Source organism: Crocuta crocuta, unplaced genomic scaffold (genome assembly GCF_008692635.1).
Source record: "Crocuta crocuta isolate KB4526 unplaced genomic scaffold, BGI_CrCroc_1.0 scaffold25, whole genome shotgun sequence".
Taxonomy (NCBI): domain Eukaryota; kingdom Metazoa; phylum Chordata; class Mammalia; order Carnivora; family Hyaenidae; genus Crocuta; species Crocuta crocuta.
In genome coordinates, this window is record NW_027532015.1 from 4,580,110 (window position 1) to 4,587,089 (window position 6,980).

Here is a 6,980-nt window from a genome sequence, read left to right on the forward strand (position 1 = left end):
ACAATTTGAACAATGGAACAGGATAGAGAGCCCAGAAATAGACACACCAAAAACTTGGAGTTATGACAATTGTGCCATTGTTATCAGTGAGGAAAGACTAAAGTTTTCAGTAAATGAGGCTGGGGAAGCTTGCTATCCATATGGAAAAAGGATGAGACTGGATGCTTATCTCTAATCATATGCATTATTTAGTCCCAGGTGCATTAAGGATTTAAATGTGAAAAGTACAACTATTTGTATGAGACTTTTAAAAGACAATATAGGAAAATATCTTTATCATCAAGAGGAATTTATTAGACAAGAAATAAAAAGCAGAAAACCTAAAGGAAAAAATTGAAATATGCCACATGTCGTTTAGGAAATTTTGTTCACAGAATTATATAAAAAAGTGAAAAGATAAACCATAAACTCGGGAAAGATATTTTTTAATGCATACAATTAAAATTCCAGCATGCTATTTAGCACACCACTCTCAAACATGAGCAGGGAGAGATGGATCTCTAGACTCTGAAACAAAGATCAATGCAAAAAAAAAAAAAAAAAAAGCTGGTGAAACAATTCTGAGCACGTAGAACACATGTTAGAAAAAGAAAACTTTGAAAACCTGAGGTATGCAAAGAACCTCATCTATTAAATAGCAGAATGCTATAAAAAAGAAATAGTCCAGGAAAAGAAGGTGCTCTTGGGAAAAGTAAAATCTTGATGGCAGAAATGAAAAATTCAATTGGGGAATAAGAAGATAAATTTGAAGAAGTCTCTCAGAAAAAAAAAAAAAGAGAAATTAACAAAGGGATGGAGAATAGGAGGGAAAAGAAAGGAAACCTAAAGATTGGACCAGGAGATCCAACATCTAACTAATAATCATTCCTTAACAATAGGACAGAAGAAAACTATTAATAAATCAGTTGAAGGAAAATTCTTCAGAACTGAACACATGATTTTCCAGATTGAAAGACTCATTGAACACCCAGCACAATGGATGAAAACCACCCCTATCTTAGAATGACAAATCATCATGAACTTTCAGAATATTGACATCAAATAGAAGGTCCTACAATCTTGCAGAGAGAACTGTAGCTTTCTTGCAAACTATCAAGACACAGAAAGGCTCTAGACTTTTCAGTAGCAAGGCTGGAAGTTGATGTTTTCAAAATTCCAAAGGAAGATAATTTCCAACCTAGAATTTTATAACCAGCCAATAAGGACTTTTAGATTTCTTGTATCAAAGTTTATCATCCATGTATCCTTTCCTACAATCTACTGGTGCAGGTGCTCTGGCAAAACAAGGATGTAAATGAAGAGAAGACCTGGAACTCAGGAAAGGAGAGATCTATTGCAATGGAGAAGCAAAGATAGTTCCTAGAATGATAGTTTCTAGAATGAAGCTCCTAATGACAGCTGCTGACCTTCTAGACTGGAACAGGTTGGAAAATTTCTCCAAGAAGGTGAAAATAATAGACTATTTAATAGGTTTGAATATTTTGAAAGGAGATTTATACAACTGGGAGAAATTTATGAGTTAAATTCCTGATGGGCATATAGAAAACTAAAGGAATAAAAGAAGTACGTTAATTATTAATTTTAGGGGAAACCCAACACTGTGCAGAAAATTTATACCACGTAGCAAGGCTGTCACACAGTTACAATTATGTAAACTCTGACTAGTGATCTAACTATATATCATCTAACTGATGACAGAAGTCTACTGGGGGGGAGGGGGTCCAGAAGATGAAGAGTCTGAATATGTTTATGGGGATATAGGGTTTGTATGAAAGAGCCAAGTTCTCTCATTCCAAAGTGGGAAGAAAATAGGTATTTTTCTAGAACCGAAAAAAACAATTAGTAGCACAATCAGCATATTATTTAAAGATATATAGGTGAGTAGTGGATTTAAAAAATCCCTGTAAAAAGCTGATATTGGGAGTGGGTGTTGGGGTGGGAAATGATTTTTTTTTTAACACGTATTCATTTTAGAGAGATAGAGAGTGAGTGGGGGAGGGGCAGAGAAAGAGGGAGACACAGACTCTGAAGCAGATTCCAGGTCCTGAGCTGTCAGCACAGAGCCTGATGTGGGGCTTGAACTCATGGACTATGAGATCATGACCTGAGCCGAAGTCAGATGTCCAACTGACCAAGCCACCCAGGCACCCGGAAATGATTTTTTAATATGAAGACTTGTGGCACAATTTGCGTCTTTGTGTGTTTTTGTGTAACTTGGATTAAAGTGACAAGTGAATTAAAAATAATAACAAAAGAATATATAATATGCCATTTTATAAAGCACAAAACCAAAACAACATAGTGTTCAGGGATGCATAAAAAAGTGGGAAAAAAAACAAGTGAAAAGTGGATAGAATAACGACAACAAACCAAAAACATCAGGATAACAATTATGGGAGCGGGGAGTGGGGGAGGGCTCATAAGGGGAAGGTACTTTCAGGCTACCTCAACAGTAGTAGTAATGTTCTAGTTCATAAGTTGAGTACTGAGTTTGCGTGTTTCTTTTTATGATTCCGTTTTATAACTGGAGAATATATAAATTATATGTACACATTAATTTATATGTATCAAGCATCATATAAAATAGAAGGTACTGCTTTTGCATAATGCATTAATAAGAACTTAGAGCATATTGATTTCCTTTTTATCTATAGCTTGATTTCTGCCTCTAGCAGTAAATCTAGAAAGTTCACAGAGATGACAATTACAGGTAACAGCATCATGAGGTAGATCTATTATCAGCCAACTGCTATCAAGAATTTAACTCTATGAGGATTTTTCTTATTGCATTTAAAACAATTAACAAAACAGTAATTCTCAACTTATCTCCCTTTGAACTAACTAGGGAATGCCATTATTTACACTTGTGGTTTTTGTCTTTATTTGGGCACTACTTGAGATTAATTGTGGCCAGTCCCACATCTTTGCCTGTTTTTTATGTTAACCTAAGCTACTCCACTATCCATTAGCAGCAAGTGCCATTAGCAGTTATATTACCTCCTTGACTCCTCATGCTGAACTTGTCTGTAATAACAATGAGATAGACTGTTAGGAGAAATTCATCTTACACAGCACTGCTGAAAAACACCTCTAAGGTTTCCCCAAGTGATATAAAATGCTCCAAAAGTTATAACAAGAGAACATCCAATCTCCCCAAATGGCTCTAGTTGTCAGTAGCTTTATTTTCAATACCAATTGTTGGAAAGTAATGTACTTTTATCCAAGTTTCAAGCTCTACTTACTGGTACTCATTTGCACAGCTTGAGAGATATTTATTTGGGATGACATTGAAGTGAGCTTTCAATATTTCTGATTTACATCTTCTCTTTGGGATAGGACATCTCTGACACAGCAAGAATAAAAAATATGTGTTGGAACTACATACCGTCATTTGCCTGTAGTGCTTTCTCTGTACAGGGCAAAGCTCTGTCAAGGCTAATTGGACTCCATCTTTTTCATATTTGGGGATTTTTTAATATTAAAAAACAAAAACTTACTTGTTAAAGCAATAGTCAATACTTATGGCCCAACAAATACTTATTGAATATGTCTCCGACATAAATAGGTCTAATAAGTAATTTTCCTATTCGCTGACACAAATGGGTGGGGCCCCCCAAACAGCTGTCAGACTAAGAATGCTGTTGTCATCCTCAATTATATCCCTTTGCTAGACAGCTCGGCCCTGGCACCTGTTTTCTTTCCTTTCTTTCTTTCTTTTTTTTCTTTTTATAAATGGAGAGCTACTCTACTCCCTCCCTCTTACATTGAAAGAAAGGCAGGAGGGGAACAATAATTTAGTTGAAGGTCAACTAGGGCACCCTGCTAATGGCTCTCTCTCCTCCCGTGACTGATTGCCTGAGAATAGGAAATCAGCCCAAATCTATGGTTGTGATCAGGGGGCAAAAGCTGTAATGTTGGTGAGTGAGCACGTGCTACTTACTGCCTTTTTCCCTTCGGAGAAAAATAATTACTACATTTAACTGACATACTTCATAGCAAGTACGTTCTTCAGAGCTCATCAGTGTGAAGGATGCCCCACAGCAGAGCCGTGATGAAAATACGCCACCAGCAGATCCACTCTGTGCCTCCCACGCCCTCTTTGCACTTGGTTTTTCAAGGCAACTCTCCAAACTACGGATGCAAAGGTCGAAATGTGCCCACACTCGAAAGTGTGTGCACACAGATAGGCTGTGTCTCTCTGCTTGTAAAACCGTAAGAGGGGACTCGGTTTTAGGAACAGGCAGGACCCAGGAAGGGGAGTCAAAAAGCAATCCTGAGACACTGATTGTGTCTGGGGCCATCCTAACTGGTGTCTGTCCTTCCCCACAGGATCTGCGCCAGGTTACCCAGCAGCACCAAGCGGGAACGAGGCCAGAGACTACTCCCCCGGAATGCCAGACTTCTGCTGGCGCCATCCATTAGGGGCACAACAGGAAATGAGTTAGGGAAATAATAATGATAGGAAAAAAGCAACATCCTTCCACTTTGCAAGATGCTTACACACAGGTAATCTCACCTTTTAATTGCTGCTTACGTCTGGGGCAGGGCAGATTATTGTCCTCATTTTAGAATGAAGAAACAGATTGGGAGTAGGTAAGGTCAAGTATGTGGTCCTATGACCGTCAGAGTTAGGAACGGACTCAGCTCCCCTCTCCTCTTGGAAGATGGGGGAAATTTCCAGCTCACCTTTTCGTATTTAATACTTGAAAATATTAGTTCCTGATGAAATTGGCTTTTTGGGGGGATAGTCTTTGAAGTTTTCCCCCGTTTACTAACAGCACACGACTACTCTGGTAGGTGATAAGTTCTTCGGGCTGCCGAGAAAAAACCCATTATGATGATTATCACCAACTACAAACCTCTGTGAGCGTTTGTGCTTCCACAGGGCAGTGAGAGTGAAGGACATTTTATATTTTAAAGCTGTCATTTAGTTTTTAGGCACGTGTTTCTCAGGAGCCTAACAGTCTTTTACTCTTTTCATTTATTAAATGAAATCGGTCCAATGTACCTGACTTGAAAATTTGATGGCAAAAACTGCTAAGCATATTTGTACTTTGGCTTTAGTTTAAAAAATGAAAGACCATAACATTTCTTTCAGTTAAACATGCAGTTACAATATTAAAATGAAAAAGCCTGTATGATATAGTAGGCCTCTTTAGGAAACAATATATTCAATAAAACCCATGCTGACAATTTTAGAGATACTTAATTCGGAAAGGTCACTCCACTTTTTTTTGTAGCCCAGTGGTAACAGATTATAAAATGCTGTTATTGAACCTTATAGCCCAATATTTAATCTACAGTACACACCCAGCACAGTGTCTGGCCCAAATAAAGCACTCTGTCAATATCTGTTCCCTGAATGATAACTAATTGTGTGTATTTTATAGAACCTATCATCGTTAATAACTTCACAATAACCTTAAATGGATTTTTAAAGGCTTTAGCAAAATGAATAATATCCATTTAGTATATATATTTGGACCTATGAACTATGAAAAGTATTCAGGCCTCTCAAATGATAGATAAGTAGACATAGTCTTTGAAGAATGATTTTAATTTTAGAAGAAATTAGTCTCTCTTTACTCTTACGGAACATCCCCTCATTTCATTTTTATTCTGTCCCTACCACTCACTGCTTGAGCTGTGCAATGTTTTCTCAGGAAAACAATCATTTTGCCACATCTTGCCAGTTTAAAAACCAATGGCTCCATTGAGTCCCCTGGTGTTGGGTTTGTTTCATCACAAAATTCAGAATGTCCTGTATTGTCTTCATTTTGTTGTGAAACAGTGAGTTGACTATTAATATGATATTATTATTTTTATATAAATAAAAAGGCAACAATGCCAAATTGAGAGAGCACCTTAACCTCTGAGATCCTTTATTTTTAATTAATTATTTTTGAGAGAGAGAGAGAGAGAGAGAGAGAGCGAGCGAGCGCAGAAATGGAGGAGGAACAGAGAGAGAGGGAGAGAAAGAGTATTCCAAGCAGGCTCCATACTGTCAGTGCAGAGCCTGATGCGGGGCTCAGATTTACAAACCATGAGCTCATGACCTGAGTCGAAATCAAGAGTTGAACACTTAACCAATGGGCCACCCAGGTTCCCCTGAGATCCTTTCTTCCACAACCAATCCAATCCTAATCCATTCATAAGACTCCAAAAGATTTTTAATAATGCATTAAGTAATTATTCAGTCCACTGTAAGGGTGGTATACGGCATAGTGTCCATTTATCATTTTTTCCTGGACTCACATTTGGTTATGCTATGTCAGGGCCTAGGACATAATCAAACAGAACTTCATTAGACCCATGCAGTACAATTTTATAAAACATTCTTTCCAACAGACATCAACCCAGCCCACAAGTAACACAAACTGTGGAAAATATGTTCATTTTTATTCTGATGTGATAGTCCATATTATAGGCTGTTTTGTAACTTTAGATTTGTTGTTCCCAATGGTGGTATATTCCAGTTGATAATTTGATTTTCCTTTTGTTCCCACAGCCCCAAATGGACTATACAATATAATCAGTCCCCAACATATGAGTGAGTGGTGTTGCAAAAGTTTATATAGGTCTTGGAACTCAAAATATGTTTTCCCACAGAAATAGGTTTTAAAAAATGATAATTAGTTTTCAGGAGTAATCCCTTAAAACCAGCTTAACTCCTGTTGAACTGGAAATCTTTTACTAATAATATCATTTCTGCTGTACTTGGTCAATATTTATGGAACTATTTCTCTGAGAAAATAGATTCTGAGGTCTGCCTTAGGACCACCAGAAACACATGTCTTCTCCTTCAGAGTGGGAGAACCACCCAGCTTCTGACGAGCGGCTGCCAAGGGTCTGGCTTGGATGACTTGGCAGGTACTTTGTGGGGCAGGCATGGGCATGGGGTGAGGAGAGAAGGGGAAATGTCAGTTCCCTATCCTGTGCCATGTGGAGGACTCCTGGTATTACATGAGTTTTCATTTAGG

The 6,980-nt window shown here is 37.8% G+C and overlaps 1 long non-coding RNA gene across 1 annotated transcript in view; it reads left to right on the forward strand.

Annotated features, from left to right (window-relative positions):
- LOC144241468 (uncharacterized) overlaps positions 1-5,831 on the forward strand; it is a 128,221-nt gene extending 122,390 nt beyond the window's left edge. The window contains exon 4 of the long non-coding RNA XR_013338084.1: positions 4,330-5,831. This is a non-coding gene — a long non-coding RNA (uncharacterized LOC144241468). The remainder of the gene's footprint in view (positions 1-4,329) is intronic.
- Positions 5,832-6,980: the final 1,149 nt, after the last annotated feature.